We start from the raw sequence: 23,735 nt of genomic DNA on the forward strand, positions 1-23,735 counted from the left end.
TAGAGAACAAAACACTGATCCATTTCTGAACAACTGTAAAAGCATTAAGGTCATTTATATCGGGGATGTACTTCTGCTCATATTTCACATGCTTTACGTAGCCTTGCATTCTCTGAGTGTTTGCTTTTTCCAGTAAGTTGTGTTTCTGTATTTTTCACGCAGCATATTATTCTTGAATAGTGCCTACTGTGAACTGAGTCTTCTCTAGGTGTCTGTGTGGGTGTTTATAATGGTCCACAATTGCTGCCCCTGTGGTTGAGGCTGAAGGTAGTACTCGTAGTGCCTGTCAGTAGAACATTAAGGTGTTTAGAACACAGGCTCATCCAATACTTGGTCTCTACCAGAGCAATAGCCATGTGTGCAACTTGCAATTGTGATTCTATTTGAAAGTATGGGAAGGAACTACATAGGTGTCGAAATATTGACAGGGTCAAAGTAAAAAAAACATTGCTTACATTTGTGATGTGGGTGGATGGTGAAGTGAAGAAGATGCAAGGAAATACATGCAGGACAAAGTAAAAAGTGGTAGTTGAAGAAGGAAGCAACGAGATGTGAGATATGCAGATGGAGGATTTCAAAAAGATGTAGAAAGAAAATGTGTGCAAGTGACAAATAGAATGAGAGTCTCCAGAGGAAAGTTGTGAAGGGAAGAACTGGAGTATCTGGGATACTCTGAAGACCACTTCCCATCCAAAGTTTTTAGTAATATTTAATTCACAGTCTTGTATTTTCAGAATTTAAACATTTTCTTTTTCTTTTTTTGTAAAGCTGTTTTTATTGACTTTTTTAGTACTAAAAGCGTAAAAATGATAGAAAATCAAGTATTATCTGACAATGATATTCAGCACTCGCATTTTCCATATCTTTAAACATTAATAAAGCACAAGCACATTTTAGTGTTACAGCAATGTTCATCAGTAATATTACTTTGAAAAGTACATAAGTCCATTTCTTTGCCGATATGGAGATGGGAAAGGCACATAAATCGTATATATGTAAGAGGCAGGTGTAGACACAGCAGCATGTCATGGTAAAGGGGTCTAAGTGGTGGGTGACACAGCCTGTGAATCAAGTGTGTTCTTTAAGAAGTACTCTTGCAGGTGTTGCATTATATCTTTAGGTCTCGATGTGGGGGGTTGCAGAGTGGCATAGACTTCGCTGGTGGTGTCACAGTAAATCAAACTGTTTATCAAAGCCTTTACTGTAGGTCATCTGTCGCTTCCCCAGCAGAGAGCCAGTTCTCGTTTGGCCCGTAATAGTGCAAATGCCGTATATGTCCGTGTTACCACGGGCACGTCAGGCACATTTCCGAGCAGTGCTATCAGGGGAGCGGAGTTTAAATCCACGTCTATCATTAGTGAGAGGTGTGTGTATATATCACCTCAATATTGCTGGACAATGGGGCAACACCAAGCCATGTATGCAAAGTCCGCATCTGGCCCACCACATTAGGGATAACTTGATGAGCTGGTGGAGTAAAGCTTTGCCAGCATTGCCAGAGTGACATACACTCGGTGTAGAAACTTAAAGAGGAGCAGCTTATGGCGGCGTTTCGAGGATATGAGTTTTGTTTAAGTGCAACAGTATTCCCAGACCTTATCAGGGATTGAGCAGCCAAAATCGGCCTCCGAGCGAGCCTGTGTTTGCCCATCTTAATTGCACCTCTAGGCCATGCAACGTTTATACTATCTGGCAATTGGGTGCCCTGCATCAGCTGTGGATATCAAAGTCATCAATGGGGTGAAATCTCGGGTCAGAGGATGAGAGGGAATACAGGCCCTGAACCCAGCATGTAAACGTCGTTGGATAAATATGTCCATTGGTGTGGCTGTGTCGAATCTGTGGTCCCGAGTCTGTGGCAGAGCATGCCCATTGGGGAAAAAGTCACCAACCTTTGTGATATTACATTTTAGGAGGGTGCGCTGTAGCACCTGTTCCCTGGTAGGTGGAATCTAAGGGTTGTTGAGCAGTGGAAGTGCCGGAGAACATAATGGGCCCGTCCCCGGTAATCAGTTGAGCTACTGCTAAGCCCAGCATGTACTGGAAAGTGGTTGTATGTCATTGGGGTCTCGCTTGATGACCTGTGGAAGGAGAGAGGATAAAGGAATGGGATCGGCATGATCCCTTTTAGGTGGATTGTGGGCCACCCTGGCATCCACATTGAACCAGCGTACCAAATTGGGCCTGTGCAGCATGATAGTAGATTTGGAAATCAGGCTCTCCAAACTACCAGAGTCACCCACCTAATATGGGTCAGCAGGCCCCGTAGCTGGGCGAAGAAGATATTGGTTAGTGGTATGGGTATGTTTTGAAAAAGGTAGGAAAACTGAGGGAGTACAATCATTTTGATAAGGGCCACCCGTCTGGCCGAAGACAGTGGTAGCCTTATCCACTTCTCAACCTGTGACGTTAACTTCTCCATGGCTGGCTCACAGTTCAGATGGATCACCTGCTCCCTGTCCCTGTGTAAAACAATACCCAAATACCTGGCTGTGTCCTCACACCACCTGAGCGGACAGTTGCTTGATTCCATTGTGGTGGCGGGGGGAGCGGACATAGCTCAGACTTTGTCCAGTTAATATGCAGCCCGAAAACTCTCCAAAGTGTACATTTTCTGAAATGAGGGGCAGAGGATGAACTGTACGCCCGAACAAATAGTAAGATGTCGTTTGCACACATGGTAAGTAGTAATGGGCCATGTTTGAACCAAAGCCCCCGCTGCATATGCTTGGCTTGCAGGAATCTAACCAAAGGGCCCATAGCTATAATAAAAAGCAGGGGTGACAAGGGGCACCCTTGTCAGGTTCCCCAGGCGATTGGGAATGCATCTGTAAGCACCCCATTTACTCTTAAATGGGCAGTTGGGCGTGAATGATGAAGGTTATATATCCCTTAGGGAGACCCAATTTCTCCCTCACTGCCCGGGGAGAAATGGCCACTCCAACGAGTAAAAAACCTTCTCCACATCCAGGAGTGCAACGGCCGCCGGCACAGTGGGAGATATGCGGTTTATGGATGTGAAGACTTATCGAAGATTAAAGGGTGTGAATTTGTGGGGGACAAAACCCGTTTGCACTGAGGAAATAATCTTGTCATTAAGCAATGCCAGTCATGTTGAAATTACTTTAGCTCGAATCTTATTATCAAAGTTTAAGAGGGAGAGGGGCCTATAAGATGTGCACTGCTTAGGGTCTTTTTGTGGGTTTAACACAAGTGTGAGTACCACCTCTCATATGGTAGGAAGAAGCTCCCCATGGTCAGGAGCCTCAGCATACATCTATAAAAGATGCAGGGTTAGTATAGACTTATATGCTTTGTAAAAAGCACCTTTGAGGCCATCCATGCCTGGGGCCTTGCTCCCGTCCAATGATCTATGGCCTGCCCGATCAAGTCAGCCAAAATTGGCTCGCAGAGAAACTGGCGCTTCCCATCATCCACCCACACCATTGTCATCTCCTGTACATATGCCATCGTATCCATGCCACCCTCAAAGAGAGTGGTGGAGTAGAGCTTACTGTAATACTGCAACAGCATCATAAGAATGCTCTTAGTTTCTGTGGCCCCAGGGCCCTCTGGAGTGAGAAGCTCCTTTATGTATGTAGAATGTCACGTCGGGTGTATGAGGTTGGCCAGGGTTCGCCCAGACCGTTCCCCCTCTCCATAGCGGCAAGGCCTTGTATACCTCCCCAAATAAGCAACCTCCCACTCCACCAATGAGCGAAACTCCTCCAGCAGTTTTAAACATTCGCCAAGTAATAGCCCCCATCTTGTGCCACCTCTGGACTACCTAGTTCTGCAAGACGCTCCTCTACCAGCTTGATACTACGGCAGATGTCTCTGAGTACTCCTGCATGTTTGGAGATGGATATTCCCCAGATATATGCCTTTAAGGCCTCCCAGAGAGTGGCCTGGCGGGCCACGGATCCTGCATTTAACCTAAAATATTCTAGAATTGCTTCACGGAGCTCTGTATGAAGCACTGTGTCAAGCAGGGCACAGTTAGGGAATATCCATTTCTTCTCCAAGTCATACTGAAGCGGGACACGAAGGTCCATCCGAACTGGTGCATGATCTGAAAGTGTACGGGGCATATAAGAGATCGCGTGCAACCAAGGAAGGGTACGGTCGGACAACATCCAGTAGTCAATACGAGACCATGTTGCATGTGGGGCAGAGTGGAATGAGATCGCGGGGGTAGTCGAGAGTAAGCGCCACCATGCATCCCGGACGTAAAAGGAATCCCCTATGCTCCGATGGCACTCTGATAGCCTGCGGCTTACTAGTGGGGTGCATGCCTGTAGAATCAAACAATGGGTCTTGTATCATATTGAAGTCCCCCCAATCAGCATGACAGCAACAGCAAACCTGTGGTCCAGGGTAGCCACCAAGGGCAGGCCACTGCCGCAGTCACCGCCGCCGGGGGGGGGGCGTGCAGTCTCCAGGACAACTTAGGGTTATGGTGTGCAGGGCTCTGCCCAGCCCAGGCGTGGAGCCCTCAACCAAAACAAAAGTAAAAGCCCCCACAACGTGCCGTGACCCCCGGGGGGCCACCTTCCGATGGGCCCAGGGATGGCCACAGGCCCCCCTCCTTTACTACCACTCCGGGGCACTCACTGCTGGCCTCCTAGCCTCTGATTTCTCCACCGCTCCCTCTGGGACCTCAGCATCGCCCTGGGCCCTGGCCGTCAATGTTCCGCCTGCAATGGAGGTGCCATGGGAACACCCGCTTCGGAACCCCCCAGCCACAGAGGGCTCCGCCCAGTGCGCCGATGTCTTGGGTGGAAGTGGGCAGCCCAGGCAGCCAGCAGCCCGGGCAGTCCACGTCAGCCCAGGCAGTCCCCGTCAGTGGCAGTCCCCGTCAGCAGCAGGCCCCACTAGGCAGCAAACAAGCTGCATCGCCGTCTTAGGCCGAATCTCGGCCCCCACCTGTCATCGGGGCCCGCCGTGGCATCACTTCAGGGCTGATGGTCCTCCCTCACCAGCACCTCAGAGTTTGAAGCCTCCATGGTGCGTGGGGTCGCCCAATATCTACTTTGTTGGGCACCCTCGGCCAGAGCTTCAAGGCCATGCAGCCATCTTGGCCCCCTCGAATTGAAACATTTTCAATTATATTTATTCACAACAAAAACGTTTTTGGTACTAATGTAGCTAGTACTGCTAATAAGCATTGGCAAAAGCAATAGGTCTGCCTTATTCTAGGTGTGTGTTTGTTACAGTGTGATATGTCTCAATGCAATAACAGAAAGCTCACATAGAGGCAACCAAATACTGATCGATTGGCCCCCTATGGGAATCACACATGTTTTAGGCCACACCCTTATTTACATAGGACACACCCCTTCGAAAGGATTCATAGCTTCGTAGGCCACTCCTCTTTTACAGACCCTCTGTTTTTCCATTCCTCTTCAAGCCCTGTCTGTGAACATTTTTGACTGATCAATGCAGACTATGCAAATACAATGGTCCCTATTAACAAAACCTTTTTGTGCACATGAAAATTAAGAAAGAGAATGAAAGAGTTCCTAGCTATTGTAACGGAATGTTGCAATTGTATTAAGGTCACCGAGGTGAGGATTATGCTGTACTTTCTTCACTTGTTATTACAGTAGCCATGTAAACAACAAAGACTTCATTTCCCATAGCGCCTTGGGAAAAAGTGAACAGTTAAACAGCAAATCAGGGTCCTGGACCTCTTGACAGTCCCTCGTTGATGTTGCCACCTCCTCTTTCTTCCTGTGAGTGAAATCGACTAACAACCTCTTCTGTCTTGTTTAGACCGATCAGATCCTGAATGAAAATAAATATAAGCAAATGAACCTCCATAGTTGCAATTTCATGACAGGTTACATGAAATCCAGAAACAATCGTCAGCACATTATGCACTAATCAGATATAAACGAAAATACTACAAGAAGCAGAACAGAATTATGCCCATCTTTATAAAGATTGTCTCATCCCAGAGTGGGTGTATCTATTTTATAATGGGTGGGTTAATTATGGCCTCCTTGTCCTTAATAGAATTGAAACTTTCTAGGAAATTGTTCATTCTATGTCAGGACTGGAGGTGAGGATTATGCTGGTTTCAAGCTTTTCCACAACCAGCGATGCAATGCTAGGGACTGACTTAAAGTAAAACCTCTTAAAGATGACTCTGAAGACCAGTCTTATACATTTAGGATATCAGCTAGGCAAGCCCCAAGAGAGACAGCCGATAAAGCCATGGCCCCTCTAACAGAGTGGGCTCCAAATATCTCACTGTCAATGCCAGGTTCATGCATAGGCCATTCAACCCATCTAGTGATGGTATGTGAGGAGACTGCTTGAAATGGCTTTCTGAGAGCAATAAAAAGTTGCCTCTCACCATGGCAGCAGATATCCTCTATCATAGCCTCATAGCTTTTTATACACTTCACTACACACAACTTTGGGGAATCTGGAAAAGAATGGTAAGAGACCACACACGAATTACATTTTGTCAGTCGAGAAATATGGAAAGTAAACTCATCTAGGGTAAATACTCTACAGGTAATGTCCAGGGATCTGACATTCGATACTCTTCGATATAAGATCAGGCATAATAGAGTAGCCAGTTTGGCTGATAATTCCTTCCTTGAAAGATATATTTAATGGTCTGCCATGACAAGAAAAGATTGAGCACCTTGTTGATGTCCCAAAGCACCGAATACCTAGGTTCCAGAAAAAAGGATAAGCGAATGGCCCGCAGAATTTTCCTCACTATGGGGTGTTCCCCCATCGGTTGATCACATACCGGCATATACCCGCCCGTATTGCGGACCTGACAGTGTTGATGGATGTGTAGGCAGGACCCTCTGAGGCCAAGGAAGCCAGAAAATTAGGATAAGGACAAAATATGCCCCCACTGGATCCATGTGTTGTTGGTGACACTAGCCCAACCATCAAGCCCATGCTGATCTTACCACTTTGTGCTGCTGTCAGCCCATAGCTTAGAGAGGAGGGATGCAGCGTGTCTGGAAATTCCTAAGACTTTCCAGTGTTCCCTGTAATCCTCGATGCTGTAAGAGATAAAGTAACCACCAACACTAGTTGATGGTTATTCCCATCTGAATCCTGAAGGTGATCCAGAAAGAAAGGGTAGAAGGATTGTAAAATCCCAAGAAAGTTACTGTAGAACCAGATACCAGACTTGCGATCCCAAAATCAGCGTTATCAACACCAAGCCCGCCTTCTGTCTCCGTACTTAGTTGGAGAGGTGAGTTATCATCCGAGATGGGGGAAAAGCATACCCCTGCTCCAGATGCCAGTCCTGGAGAAAAGCATCTGTGGTTGCCACCTCGGAATATGTCTGCCAGCTGAAATACCTGGGAAGTTGATGATCCAGGCTTGATGAAAAGAGCTCCAACGAGCCATCACCGAGACCTTGATTCATGAGGTAGTAGTCCCAGAAATTTCTGGCCAGATCCAATAGGGCCCTGGATCGAGTAACCCATAGATGATTTATATAGTGCACTGCCGCTATGTTGTCCATCTTGAGCAGCACACAGCTTTTCATTTGGTCCCTGGTCCAACATTTGACCACAAACAAGCCTGCCAGGAGTTTGAGGCAGCTGATGTGCATGGATTTTTCTTGAGAGGACCATCATCCTCCGGTGGAGAAGACCCCACACCTTGCATTCCAGCCCGTGCTGCTGGTGTCAGATTCTATGACTAGATTCGGGAAGGAGCTGAATATAGACCAGCCATTCCATGCCTCTATGTGGGTGAGCTGCCATTGTATTTCCTCCTGGGCTTCCTCCATTACTAGGACCATCTGAAAATATATGAATCCCATCCGGAGGTGAAAAGCTTTGAGCAGTTGCAGGGGCTGATAGTGCAGAGGCCCTGGGAAGGTGGCCTGAATCAAGGATGACAAAAATCCCGCCACCCTTGTGATCCAACATAGGGAGGTAGATGGTTTGGTCACCATCTGGTGCAGTTCATGTCTGATCTTGTTCATTTTCCTTGAGGGAACGCTGAGTGTGGCTCATACCAAGTCCACCACAAAACTCAGGATCACCAGAGACTGAGTGGGTGTAAGGACTGACTTTGATCCATTGATGATGAAGCAGACAGTCTCCAGAGTTGAAACCTCCAGCTGCAGATGCAACAAGAGGTTCTGGGGGCACTGATCCATCAGGAGAATGTCCTCCATGTAGATGATGAGAAAGATGCCCTGAGTCATGAGGAACTCTACTACCAGGCGCATTACCTTGGTAAAACCCCATGGGTGGACGATAGACCAAATGCAGTGGTGAACTTGAACATCTGCCCCCACCACTGAAATGGTGAGGGGGAAAAATCAGGCTGGTCAAATAGGCGCTCTTGTGAATGTGGCACACCATCCAGTCATTGAGATGAAAGAGGTCCCTCATGAGATTAATACCCTCCATCTTGAAGTGGCAGTAAAACAGCCACTAGTAGAATTCCTTCAGATTGATGACTGGCCGCTGGCTGCTATCCCTCTTGTCTACAATGAAAAGATTGCTGAAAAAGCAGCAGGATGATGAGAGGTTTGTACAATCACACCTTTGTAGAGTAGTTCTGCTACATCTGTGTCTACCAGCTCCCCGTCTGCCACAGAGAAAATCAGTGGGACTGGAGACTTCCTTTGGATAAATGAGCTGTAGAATTGTATGTGGAAGCTCTATACAGTTTGGAGCAACCATGCATCTGAGGTGATAGCCGCCCAGTTGTGAATAAACTTTTGTAACTTACCTCCATCTGTTAATGTGGAAAGAGATTGACACTCCCCTTGATTGTAGAGTCGATTGCCACCACCTCTGTGTCCCTGTCTTTAGACCCAGTGCAGGGGATAATTCCTGGTAGGGTAGATGTTTCCATATTTGGGGGAATCTTGACACTGTTGTCGATGACCGTAGTCTCTCCTGGCGGCTGAAGGTTGTGAGCATCCAGCCGAGTCACCCCTGCCTCGGCCAGCCCCGGACAAAACCTGAGAAGTGAAAATGCGCTTTATGGACATCTGTGCCTTATCTAGGGAATTAAAGATCTGCATGAACTTGCCCAGTTAGCTGATAAAAGGCTTGTCGAATAACCTCCCTTGGGCAATGGGGCCCACTTCTGATGTGGTGAGGTCCCCAGTTTGGGGTCAATCTTGATAAGGAGCGAATGGCACCTCTCTGTTGAAATGGCACTCTTTGCATTCCCCAAAAAATAAGTGCCCATGGGGCCCACCCTGACAGCACATCCGGGGAGAAGAGGGTTTCGGATGCTTTGGCATCGTCAGCCATGTCCAGAATACAGGTTAGAGGGCCAGATATGTCTAAGAACTTGTCCTGGCAAGCCTGCCAGGATCTGTCGATCCCCCTTTTTGGGATTGCCCATAAACTTCCCCAGGAAGGTGGTCATGTTCTTGTCAATCTCTGGGATCATTGCCACCTTATTGCCCAGTCACAGGTGGGGGCATTCTGCCCAAAAGTGGTTGCAGATCTTCTTATCCAGCGATTTGCACAGCCACCCCACAATGTAGGTCGCAACCTTGTCCACAAGGACCCACTCTGCTAAATGGGGGAGTAGCAGTTGTTCCGGGTCCAACATAGTGGTGGTCCCCTGAGGGCATCGCCTGATGGTACAGCGATATTAGGGTATTGGGGTGATGGGTACAATGGAAGGGACTCCGCGTCAGAGCCAGACTAAGGATCAGTCTCCTGTAAGGGGGTGGTTGGTCAAGGAAGGAGAATAGCCACAGTGGACTGGAGCCCTGAAGGTCCGGGCACAAGGGAGTCCAGTGTCAAAGGTTGAGCCTGGGCCATGAAGGCTCTCTTCAGCCGGTCAAAAGCGTGTATGCCGATGCCGGAGCTGAAGTCCTTTTTGTGTTTAGGGAGCAGCATATGTTGGGTAGGCTTTCTTGGAGGTACTGGGAGCATGTGCCCAAAAGTGTCTTCTCTCCCAGGGAGGGGTTTAACGCATCACTCCATGTATTGCCAGAGGAACCACCACCTGCTTAACCACATTTCAGATGGAGTAATCCATGACCTTGCAAAAGTGATCATCGATGGGGAGGTTAGTCACGCTGTCCTTCTCCATATAGGTCTCCTCCACGTCACTCATCTTTAGGTAAGTGCCTACTGGGGTCACCAGTGTCAGACTGTAGGGTTCTGGGGTCACCAGGCAAATGTATAGGGTAGCAACACAGGTAGGGGTCTTTCAGCCATATTATAGGTGGTCAAAGGGCCAATGACAGAGTGAAACCCTGCAGGACACCACAACACCCGTTTTAATCTGAAGGGTTCAATTTACACCTGGATTGGTGTCTGTGTGACTGACCTGTTACTTGCGCTATGCAGCGCTCAATTTATACAGAGCTTGGTATGGGACACAGTGCTCCAGGTGTTAGGGGCAAAAGGCCAGCCGTGCTGTCACTTTCCGAGCGGTACGACTGGAATTAGCGTGCCAGCACGGGAGAGCTGAAAACGAGACGCACTACTTGCACTCCGGAAGCGCCACCCTCTAGTGGCCAGCGGACCACACCATATCTGCCCCCCGAGCACCGCAGCGCAAATCCTAGTGAGAAAGCAGCCACAGAGGAGCAACAAGCGTTGCCGCAGCTCTGATGTAAAGGAAAACACAGTTAAAAATAAGGGCACACAAAGCACCTGCAAACACCAGGCAAATTTTCATTGATATCAGTACAATATATAACAAATAGTGGCAAAGAGGCTGGAGGCACTTACCCCTGGTGCTGGAGCAGCCAAGAAAGAGAAGGTGGCAACATCAACAAGGGTCCATCAAGGGGTCCTGGACTGTTGATTGGACACTGATTTACTGTTTAACTGTTGACTTTTTCCCAAGGTGTTATGGGAAATGAAGCTGTTTACTTGGCTGCTCTAATGAAAAGTGAAGAGAGTACAGCATAATACTCGCCTACAGTCCTAAAATTAGAGTATACAGTATATGAGATGAGTATTTTCGAACTGGGCTGCGCACATGCCAGTTGCCACTCTGCAAATAATCTGCAAAGGATGTTCAGCAGACACCGATACCAATACTTCCATCATTCTGCCAGTGTAAGCTGGTGAAACTTAAAAGATGTTGGATGTATATATATATATACATATATATATATATGTATATGTATATATATGTATATATATGTGTGAATCAAGCCACCAACTCTGGAGACATTTTTAAAATAGAGGTCAAATAATGCATTTTAGGGCACATTTTCCAAGGAAATTCTCGCAACGCTAAATGTTTAGAATGCACTTCTGAAGGGATAGTTTTGAAATATTCTAATACTTGAAGAAAAATGGCCCCAGAAGCTTTATTTTGTTACCACCACGTCATTGTTAATTGCTCATTATTTTACAGAAGTGACTTGCATTGATTGACAACCCCCCTCTTTTGCTACACTGATTACATTTACAGTTTCAGGGTACGATTTGTTTTTAGTTATGTCAAAGGTACCAACTAGTGGGGTGTGAGGACTGAAATTCTTCATTGTCTTAATCACATAATCCACCAGTAAAACCGTCCACAATAATGATAGATGCAACAAGACTTAATACCACCTGAAATTCAAGATGGGAGTAAATACATATCTTCCTTAACGACCTCTAAGGATTGAGATCATACCTACCCTAGAACTGGAAACAAATCTCCCTGAAGGATAGTAGACATGAGCACAGTGCAGCTGCCTCTCCCTCATATCCAGTGAACTCCAGGCATAAGAATAGCTACACATAAACTGTGACATATGCAGTGACACAAAATGATCAGCCTCTGCCAGTTATACACAACACCAGAACACTCCCACATAGACAATACTGCATTTCCAGGCCCTTACAAACAAACACCAGCAGCAGTTACATATTATAAAATATATCATTACATAGCAGCAACAACATAGCACAACCAGAGCAACTAAGAGGAAGGAAGAGGGGACAGAGTACTGCAGATGCTTGAAGCTGTGGTACTCTCCTCCCTCTAGATAATGATGAATGGGCAGAGATGCAGAATTATGTGCACCTTTAACCAAGTCCTTCTTCACCACCTTTTCCTCTCAACCTTTCTACGGATGGACCATCAAGAAGGTAATAAGATGCAGAGATTCAGCAGCTTTGAATGTGCTGGTGATGGTGTGTTCTGCTTTGCTTCAGACTCAGAGGGAAAATGCAATATATCAACAATGAATGTATATATATATATATATATATATATATATATATATATATGTACAAAGTTTATATGTATATTTATGCATGCACACAGTAAAGATAGATATTAAGAGTTAAAAATGCATCTCCATGGGGATCGAATCCAACATCATCCTTGTCTGCCAACGTCAAGCTGTGGAACTCAGAACAGCTGAGACAGGAGAAATTTCCCCAATGGGATTGTTCTGAGCAATGCGTCCACCTTCGGAAATGAGTTCCTTCTGGCTCAGCAACAAGCTTCCCCACCTTATATACTTTAAGTAAACTTAAGAGGAAGGTCCCTGTAACCCCCCTCCCTTTGGATAAGTTGTGAAATTCAAGCGCTGGCTGAACTGGGTCACTGTTGAAAAACACGCAAAGTGATTGGCCAGAACCCAAGGTGTATTTTCAAGACCGAGCCATACCATACTTGCTATAAACATTCTCATCCTCGTACACTCTTATCAATGTTGCATTACTCATTTTGTGTTCCCTTCCCTGGTGAGAAAAGCGAAAACACATTAACAAGCTGTGCGTGGAAAAATACCTGCACCACCTTTGTGACAGCATTTGAAGCTAAGCAAAGCACAAAAATGAGTCATTGGTCTAGGTGGAATCGGTGGTTAAATACAGAGAGCAGTATATGGTGGGGGAACCAAGGGAAGGGATTGCAGTTTACATCCTGTGTAAGTTGTTTCCTCCTGTGACCAGTATGTTCAAAAGCCAGCAGTACTTCTGTACTTCTATCTGTGAGGTCCTCTTCTGATTACTTGGGTGAGGCCCAACACTGATAGTGTGAACAGTAACCAGTGCCAGTGCCAAAGCGCTGCTCAGAAGCTGCAGTTGATGCCCTTAAATGTCAGTAAACTGAACAATAAAGCTGCGCAGTCCCACATGCACTTTGGGGATCATTTTGACCTCGGCGGTCTTTTGTCAAGACCGCCGAGGGACCGCCGTGCTGAAGACCGCCAGTGGTGGCGGTTTTCCGCTCGGCGTATTATGACTGTTGGCAGCCCTCCGTCCTTTTTCGTACAGAGAGCCGCCAACAGCCATACTGGCGGTCGGCGGGGAAGTGGAGGTTGCTCCACCTCCACTGCCACGTCAACAGAACACCGCCCACCGAATCACGTCCTGTGATTCGGCGTGGCGGTGTTCTGTTGACGGTGTGGTGTCGGCGGAGCAGCCCCCATGGATCCCGTCCCGTCCCGGAGGATCAACGGACCAGGTAAGTTGATAGTCCGTTAGGGGAGGGGGGTGGGGGGTGGGGGGGTGTTGTGTGTTGTGTGCGTGCATGGGGTGTGCGCCTGTGTATGTAGAGGGGGTGTGTGAGTGCGTGTATGCCTGCGGGGTGTAGTGTGTTTGGGAATGAGTGCGTGTATGTCTGTAGGTATGTCTGTATGGATGTGTGCGTGTATGTTTGAATGTGGTGTCTGACTGTGAGTGTGGCTGTTGGCATGTATGTCGGTGTGTGTGCGTGTATGTGTGTTGGTGGTGCCTGCGTGCGTGTCAGGTGTGAATGAGTGATGTGAAGTTGGGGGTAGGGGTGGGGAGGGGGGTCCTGCCACCTTTTGGGGGTGGCAGGGGTGGTGGGGGGTGTAGGGGAGGGAGTCGGGGTGGAGGTGGGGCATGGGGGAGACCCCTATCAGTGCCAGGGACGGAATTCCCTGGCACTGATGGTGCTTACCGCCATGGATTTCATGGCGGTTCAAAACCGCATGAAATCCGTGGCGGTCAGCCGGGTCCAAATACCGGCGGCGGTATAGTGACGACCACCGGGCTGGAGACACAGGTCTCCAGCCCAGCGGTCGTCTCCGCCCTGGCGGGCGGAACGGAGAAGTGTCGGATGACCATGGCGGTAACCGCCATGGTCATAATTGCAAAAATTAGACCGCCAGTCTGTTGGCGGTCTTACCGCCGCTTCTCCGCCGTCCGCCAGGGTCGTAATGACCCCCTTTATGCCTCTTTAATCCTCTACCAGACAATCCCTGCCATTTTATCTCACTCTTGCAACTTCCTGCTTTCTCCCTTTGTGTCATTTCAGTTTTTCACTTCCTCTGTCTTTTCGTTTTGTGCTTTCCCTCTTTTGCTCTTGTTCAAAGTCTGATGTGGAAAAATTAAGTGCCAGTCCCCAAACATGAGTGCTGACAGCCCTCACCAGCAACCACCGGCTCAAATTAAGCACTGGAAAAGTTAAATATAAATTAAAGAGTCTACGTCTTTAAACTGACTAACACATCTGTGCTAGAAGGGTGCGAGGCTGGAGTTCAATCTAGCAGGCATTAAAAATGTAAAACTCTTGCAGGTTACTGGCTTTTCTGTAGGGGTACATGTCGCTCCTGTTGCAACTCAATTTTTAAAATTTTCCCTCTGTCACCTTAGACAACTTTGTAAGCCATTTATTGAACTTTTTAATGCTGGGAGTGGTTGATCATGGGGTACTGCCTTGATTAGAACGAGAAAACGACTGCAAAGTCTCTTGTCCGAGCAGAGTTTCTGATTCTCAAAATAACAAACTGTTGATGTTGAACCACAACACATTTTGTACCACAGTGTGGCATCCCTATTGCATGGTAACCATGGTGCAATTGATTTTCACGACTTGCTAAGTCTCCTCTTCAAAGGGGGTATGGAATTTTCACCCCAAGTGATGGTCTTACATGATGATGTTATCTCCTATCTGGATAGCTGGGGTCATTGCTCTTCTTTCGAGACTGGCTTTGCCGTTGGTGATTCTTCTTTTCTCTTGCGTGACCCTATGTCCAGAATGGTAGGCTTCCACGCCTGCCCTGTTAGGATGCTATTGTCTTTGAAAAAGGAGAACTCCTGGGGCAAGTTGGTGGTACTGTGCGGGGTCAGTTGGTAGGCTCTAAGGAACCGATGCAGACAGCACTCAGCATTTTCACCCTGGTCAACGCCTGCCCTTAAGGCACGGTTTAGAGTCCTGATGAATCTTTCAGCCTCCCCGTTTGCTTGAGGCTTCTGGGGGGGGCACTTTTCAGTGGCGAATGGCGAATGATGACAGATACTCCTGGAACTCCAGTCCCTGAAACAGAGTACCGTTGTCTGACGTTTTTTTTTTCTTGAACAGGCCGATTAGGCCTACTATTTTCTTCAAAACAGGCTTCACTTTTGGAAATGTAATTCACTGTGTTAGTTTCACTACAGGGAATTTGGTGTAGGAGACTATGAGAACCACTGTGCGATATCTATCCTGGAATCCCAAAGTCCATGCTTTTAGCCTGGATTCTTCTGATATTACTGGAGTGAAGGGTGAGTCCCCGCTAGTGATGGTGCATGAATGCCGGCTTCGCACACTCTCATCATCTTGAGTGTCCTTCCCTGTAAACCACACCTTGTCGCGTAGTCTTGCTTTAGTCTTGACTATGCCATAGGGACCTTGGTGCCAGATCAATCACCCTGGCCCACAGAATCTGCAACATCGCTATCTGTCGACCCCTGAGCAGCAATCCTTCCTCGCTTGTGCTCAGCTCATTACGCACTCACCATATTTAGTTCCTTGTGGTTTGTTCTGCGTGTGTCAGCGACTAGGATCCATCAAGGAAATGTTTCCACTGTCCCAAGGTGAGGGCCTCCTTTGCCTCCTTTGTTCAGGAGATTCCCTTGTCTCCCTCTGTCAATTCTTGGGTCTCATGGATGGTGAGTGCCTAGGGACATACTTCATGCACAATCATTCACACATAATCCTCTGCTCCTTCAGTGTCTTCGATTTCCTGCTTCCTTCAGGTCGTGGTGGGTGTCTTGACAGGTATTCTGCCGGGTTGTTAGCCCCTGGACGGTAGATGACCTTGAAGGAGTATGGCTGCAACTGCATTGGTCAGATCTCAATTCTCAGAGGCACCAGTCGGGCTGACCTAGTGAAAAGCGGGATCAGCGTCTTGTGATCCATCACCACCTGGAACTGCTGACCGCAAAGGTACAGGCGGAAGTGGCTGCATGCCCACTGGATAGTCAGCACCTCTCACTCGATCGGAGCATACCTGGTCTTGGTGTCGGCGAGCGCCCTTCTCATGTATGCGATAGGGACCCATGATCCTTTTGCCTTCTCTTACAGAAGCACCTAGCCCGACCGGGATGGCATCAACCACTAGCTATGTTCTTCGCTGCAGGTTGAAGTATGCCATGGTGGCTCCTTTTACTTTGCGGAATACTTTCTCAGCCTCTGGTCTCCACCTTCAAGAAGCGTCGATCTTTGTCATTGTCCTTAGTGGCTCCGACAAGGTGGCTAGGGTCGGGATGAACCTCTCACAATATGTAGCCATACCTAGGAAGCTCCATTTCTTCCACTGGATTCTGGGGTATGGATGCGTTTCTGATGGCATTGGCTTTCTTTGAATCCACTCTTAAACCACCTCGTGAGAAAAAGTAGCTGAAGAATTCTGTGGAGTTTTGATAAAATGCACATTTTTGTCAATGCATGGTTAGGCCGCAATCCACCAGTCATTGCAGTCTCACATTGTATTCTTCAAGGTTGTCTGAAAAGGACAGGATATCGTCGCTTATGTTGATCACCCCGATCAGCCCAGAGAGGGTCTCCTTGATGATGTTCTGAACGCCTGTGCTGCTAATGAGATGCCAAAGTTTAGCCTGCCATATCACCTCCACATGTGTGGAGAATGTGGTGATATGCTGGTAAACCAGTTCAAACCCCAGCAGATGGTACACAGTGTTTAGGTTTAGTGTCTAAAACTGTTTGGCACAAATCAGGTTTGCCACAATGTCATTCATGGTTGGCATGATGTGCCCCTCCCTCTGGATGGCCTGGTTCGTGAGCCTCATGTCAACGCACAGCCTGATTGCACCAGTCTGTTTCGGCTTGGGTGCGATGACTAGTGGGCACATCCACGGTGTAAGGCCATTGACCTTTTCTGTGTCCCCTCTCTGTTTTAGGTCCCATAGTTCCTGCTCCACTTGTGGCCACAAGTGAAAAGGGACGTTCTAACGCCGTAGTGCTGTTGTCCTTATGGAGTTGTCGATGTGTAGTCGGATCTGTTTCCTTTTCAGTCTTCTGAGTCCAATGAACAACTGGGGGAACTAAGCCAGCATGGCTTTGGCCTGTGACTTGTGCAGTTGTTTAGCACAAAAACACTAATTCTAGGTCTTCCGCAGTGTGGCACCTGTGCATCCTTTGGTAATGTGGAATTTTGCATGGGTAGAACAGCACTTCTATTGTTCCTTTGAGGGCCAGTGGCTGTGTGCCACCATACGTATATATTCGTGCTTTGCTGGATGATCATGTGGGGCGCGGTGTGATTCATTTGAACTGCATCGAGTCCATCATATTGATGGATGCGACTTTGTCAATAAGTGCAGATATGATGATGCCTCCAATCGCAAATGTGTACATGAGGGCAGACTGTTCCAGTTGCCTTCCCTCCCAGCAAATAATATTACGAAAATGTCATCTTTGTCACCCTCCTGATGGGTGCCTGCTCTGCCGCTGCTTGGCACTTCTTGGTCTGCCTGCTCATCAAGGGATAGCTGTTGTAGTGCTGTGGCTGTTTTTCAGACACCGTGTGCTGTATCCTTTTTTCCCACTCCAGCACACCTTTGCCAAGTGGTTTGCTTTTCTGCATTTTGAGCAGGTGCACCCCTGCCTGGGGTGATGCTTGGAGTTTTGTGTTCTAGTCCGCAGTTTCCACATCGACTACCTGACTGTTTCCGGCACCCACTGGATGGGAGGGTGCTGGTCCGTTTTGGGTTGCATCAAAACATTCTTCCTTTATGTTCGCACTCTTCTGAGACCTACTCACAGCTCCGTCTTTGCTTAGGGTTGCTTCAATATCCTCAGCTCTGCTGTTCAATAGTTTGTGGGACTGGGTACTTCATCCAACCAGATGCTTGGCTGCGACAGGATTAGGCATCAGAGCAGCGCTGATTGACATCCTTTCATTATGTGGGCATGGAACTCTTCCGGTTGGTTGATACTCATGCACATGCTTTCTCAGGCTTGTTTAGAACACGTTGGCTGATTCCACTGCTGTTTGGTGGTAGAATTTGAATCACTCGTAATCTGGATTGAGCTGCGGGTAAAAGTGTCTTTTTCAGGCCAATACAAAGGCATCAAAGGCTGCATTCCTGTCTGTGTTGGGTAGGGTCTCAAATAGATCATATAGTTCTTTTCCACCTAAGTGCATCAACAGTAACTTCTTGATGATGCCGTCGGTTTTCCGGGTGGCGAAAATAGTGTTGTAGGTGTCCGATCAAGGAGTGCCATCTTGGTGCCACTGTGGTGGGTCAAATAGCTCACTAAATGGAGGAAGCGGCATTACTGAGGCATGGGCGTACAGAGCGGGAGGCTGGTGGGCTTGCTCTAGTTGTTGGGCAGTCATTTCTTTGTACTTTCTGTGATCTGTTTACTTTGGATGTACGTCTGTGTGAATGTCCTTGTTGCCCTCCTTATCTCTGTTCTTTTTTTTTGCTTTTTATTGGTTTGTTCAAACAAGGTACATACAATAGGCATGAAAAATTAAGTTTTAAACATGTAAGTTCTTTGCACATTTTTAAGTAGGAGGACAGCTATTCGCTCTTGTTCACAATGCAAAGCATTACATTTGTGGTATAATATTATTGCATGCTGTTTCATGTGTGTATACTAAAGGATATGGGAATGCACATCAAGTTATGAACAATATGTATGCCTCAAGGGTCACAGAACTGAGTAGGACTAAGTAAGACGGACATTCACTGTTCATAGACATACGGGGCGGAATCGGCGTGTCGTCGCAAGTTGTAGGTTTTCAGTATGTTATGCGTAGGGGTGCAGGTGGGGGGGGGCATGTTGGTTGGGGGCATGCGTATCAATCAAAGTGGAAGGGGGTGGTCCTTAAAAAGAATAGGGGGATTGCGTCTTTGAAAGCATAAAAGGAAGTGTTATCTGGAGGTCACGGAGACTAGCCATGTGTCTTGCGTCCATAAATGTCACATCTTAGGGAGGTCTGGTATCGTCACTGTGATGTCCTTACCTATTTTATGTTCTTCTGTTCTTCTCTTTTTTTTCTTCAGTCCTAGTCCTTCTTCCCCCAGTGGATACAAGTGATGTCCTTGTGCCTTCCATGTGTCCGAGTGTGCCCCTTTGTGGTTCCTACTGATTTCCACTGAGTTCCTTTGTCTTCTCTTTTGTTTTAGCAATGCCCCCAATGTAGCAGTAGTGAACAGCAGGTACAGAAGTATAGATTGGGCTGCCCGACGGCACTCATGGCACAGGACTGCTGACTCAGTAGTCCTCTTCTGACCCCATAACATCACAGCCCAGGGTGAGGTGATTGAGTGAGGTGCCAGGTGGTGCTGTGAATGTGCATCTTCATGCACAGAAAAGTGCACCAACTTCAGGACGGGCCCGGGATCTGGCTGAGGCCGATGCTGGTGTTGGAAGGTTGGGAGCTGCATCTGGGCCAGGGCCCAGGGGAGAGTCGGGTCTCACTGGCAGGTAAGGGACTCGTCCCACAGTAGAGGCCTACTGCTAGGGAAAAAAGTAGTCCTCATCCAGCTTTGATCAGGCCACCTGCCTTGTCGCACATCATCTAGTGTAATGTCAAAAGCTTGCTGGACACCTGGATTCTCTACACACAATGAGCAGTCGCCAGTGTCGAGTCCACGGCCTGGTTTACGCAGGGTGTCGCAGCTCCTAGTCTGTGGCAGGCGCAATGAATGGACACACACATACAATAAAGCTGTCAGCAGTGGCCACAAGTGACCACTCGCTCATTTATGTATATCCTTAGGCCACGCCCAGCCTTTGGAGTGAATGCAGTAACAAAGTATTGTACAGGCTGGGTGGCACTCTACACATATTTCTTCCAGTTGAGTATCTACATTTTGTTGTTTTCAAACAATGCACAGAGATGTATTATAATTCTGTTAATTTAGGATTGTTATGACAATAGCAACCCTATGACATTTGCTATTGATGTTAAGTGAAATGTTGCCAATAGTATTAACTGCAATTACTACAAATTAAATTAATAATGATCAGAATAAATATACATTTGACATTAATAAAATATTGCAGTATGAAAAAACTGCCCTAACCCACAAATTGTGGCATGCTTCATCATCGGGCTACCGCTAACACACTCTTTCATAATCCCAAGTCGGAGTGGAGCAGAAAGGGCGGGGAAACATAAAGGCACACAACATACAAACAACATGAAAAACGGGGACCAAGGACGAACAACAGAATCATAAAACTGTCTCAGAATGGTCACTATCTAAATTTTATTGCAGTGCCACCTGGGTAGGATTAAAAATTCACCACTGGTGGTGATCTCAGGGTATAATTAGCTGCTCACCCCAGTTTCTGTAATAAGTCAACATGTTTGGCCGTTCTTTGACTGCCCCTTTCATCAGGACCTTCGTACTGCCCCGTTGTAATTATTCCCCTACATGTCCTTTGATCGGGGTTCTCATCATACGTGTACCTGAGAGAATTTCTCTATCTGTATACACACTGTTGGTTATCTGTAATACATAAATATATTATAAAAAAACACACAAAAAACACACAAGATCATACAAATAAGCGTTTTACTCTTTCTTTGTCTCTGGGAGAAAAAAGACGGGTATATTCACTCTTATCCCATCCACCAATGCCTATTAACTGAATATGTATTTTGTGCAGATAATTCCCTTGTGCCTAATTCATATTCAGGGTCATGAACAACTTCACAGACCCTCCGTGACTCCTCACCATCACCAGAAGTTCAAACACCAAACGTAAGTGGGTTCACATAGGGGCAAGTGTTTATCACTCACTGAGTTTTCATTGGTACTCGTATTTACTAGCACCGGGTGGGAGCACCACCCTGTAGTCACAAACTGCATGAAATAAAACAAATCATTTATGTCCTCATTGCAAACCCGCGATCATTGATGGGCCATTTTTATACGTTTTTAGGAGGTACCATAAATCCACCCGCTGACCCAAAGGGTCCTTCTCACGTCCTTAAAGCCCAGGATCAAGAATTAACTGTCCTGGCGTTCAGTGCGTCCTTATAACAGTATTGGAAAACCGTGCGGTCCCTCCCCTATACGGTAGCGACCAACCTCCTATCAAAGGAGCCACCCCCTTCTCCTTACTTTGTCAAGGGACCAGTGCTGCCTCTCTCATTGCCGCCCGGCTCCATGTATAGACCTGGGTTCGGCGCAATGCTGTCTCTCATATTATTTCGTGACGGTGTCACGTGACACGTCACTCTGCAGTTAACTAGAAAGATACCATTCCTCAGTCAGGCCACAACGTTGGCCATTTTGGAGGTGTTCAACCTATCTTTACTAAAGGACCCCGTAGGGGGAGTTGAATCAATGTTAAAAGACACGCTCAAGTACCAAAAAACACAAAGTATTTTGTGGCTAGAATTATTATTAATCATAATGTGCCTTACAATGTTAACAATCTAAAAAATAGAAAACTGATCTACTTATCCCTATAAATAACACCCACCAAGGTGTGCAATAACCTTAGTAGGAGAAGGTATAAATTACACAAAAATATATTGAGAGAACACCTAAATCCATATATATCCACATGTCCATATCCATGTGCATGTGCGGATGTCTCCGCATGGATATCCGAGCAACTATAATGAGAGAAGCAAAAAGGTACATTTCTTTTCAGATTAGTTTGGGGGTAATATAGTGGGGGGAGAGAATCAAACAGTGTGAATCATCCCAGGAGGTCCTATAGGGCACAGACGTAGAGACAGAATCAGGCTAGTGATTTCTCATCCCCTTTGTTTTGTCTCTAAACTTCACTCATGTATGTACTAACTAATTATGTTGTATGTCCAGTCCTCTCCTAGACAACTTAGTGACAGTTCAATTGGATCTAATGTACATCATCATTCAAACCTTGAACATTGCTCCGGATTCGATAAATCCATCGCTGTTCATGGCTGAATAAGAATTCCCCAATATCTATACTGTTGGTTGGTGGCATTGGTTTATCTAATACTGTCCAAGTTATGTCATCAGTCTTGTGACCCATCTCAGTAAAATGCGCTGTCATTTTAGTATTTGTTTTTTTACATCTAATATTGCTTCTGCGTTCCATTATGCAGACTTTAACTTTTTGGGTTGTCATCCCCACATAGGGGAGTTTGCAAGGGCACCATATCAAGTATATTACATTGTCCGAGTTACAATTGGTGTGCTTCATCTGTATCCACGGTGTGGCTAACCCTATGTCAATTGTTTTGGTATTTTTAGTCAGATGGCATACACTACATGAGCCACACTTTGTGTGCCCCTTCACTGGTGGTAAATCCCCCCTTAAGGGATTTTGGGTTAAGGTTCGATTCTGTGGTCTAGTATGAACCAATAAATTGCGTAAATTCGCGCTTTTCTTAAAATAAAACATTGGTTTCTCTATCTTGAGATGGTCACTGTTAAGAATCCTCCAATTTTTGTTAATGGTACCTTTGATTTGATTAGAGGCCTTATTAAATGTCTTTACACAAATGGGTCGGTTCGTGGGTAATCTGCTCTTTTCTTTTTACCCACGAAACGACCCATTTGTGTAACGACATTTAATAGGGCCTCTAATCAAATTAAAGGTATCATTAACAAAAATTGGAGGATTCTTAACAGTGACCATCTCAAGATAGAGAAACCAATCTTTTCTTTAAAGAAAAGTGCAAATTTACGCAATTTATTGGTTCATACTAGACCACAGAATCGAACCCTAACCCAGAATCCTTTAAGGGGGGATTTACCACCAGTGAGGGGGCACACAAAGTGTGGCTCATGTAGTGTATGCCATTTGACTAAGAATACCAAAACAATTGACATATGGTTAGCCACACCGTGGATACAGATGAAGCACACCAATTGTAACACGGACAATGTAATATACTTGATATGGTGCCCTTGCAAACTCCCCTATGTGGGGATGACAACCCGAAAAGTTAAAGTCCGCATAATGGAACACAGAAGCAATATTAGATGTAAAGAAACAAATACTAAAATGACAGTGCATTTTAGTGAGATGGGTCACAAGATTGATGACATAAGTTGGACAGCATTAGATAAACCAACGCCACCAACCAACAGTATAGATATTGGGGAATTCTGATTCAACCATGAACAGTGATGGATTTATCAAATCCAGAGCTATGTTCAAGGTTTGAATAATGATGTACATTGGATCCAATTGAACTGTCACTAAGTTGTCTAGGAGAGGACTGGACATACAACATAATTAGTTAGTACATACATGAGTGAAGTTTAGAGACAAAACAAAGGGGATGATTATATTTCCCAATGAGGAATCACTAGCCTGATTCTGTCTCTACGTCTGTGCCCTATAGGACCTCCTGGGATGATTCACACTGTTTGATTCTCTCCCCCCTCATGTTACCCTCAAACTAATCTTAAAAGAAACCTTCCTTTTTGCTTCTCTCACTATAGTTGCTCGGAAATCCATGCGGAGACATCCGTACATGCACATGGATATGGACATGTGGATATATATGTGGATTTAGGTGTCCTCTCAATATATTTTGGTGTAATTTATACCTTCTCCTACTAAGGTTATTACACACCTTGGTG

The sequence above is a fragment of the Pleurodeles waltl genome, chromosome 10, assembly GCF_031143425.1.
Source record: "Pleurodeles waltl isolate 20211129_DDA chromosome 10, aPleWal1.hap1.20221129, whole genome shotgun sequence".
Classification (NCBI taxonomy): domain Eukaryota; kingdom Metazoa; phylum Chordata; class Amphibia; order Caudata; family Salamandridae; genus Pleurodeles; species Pleurodeles waltl.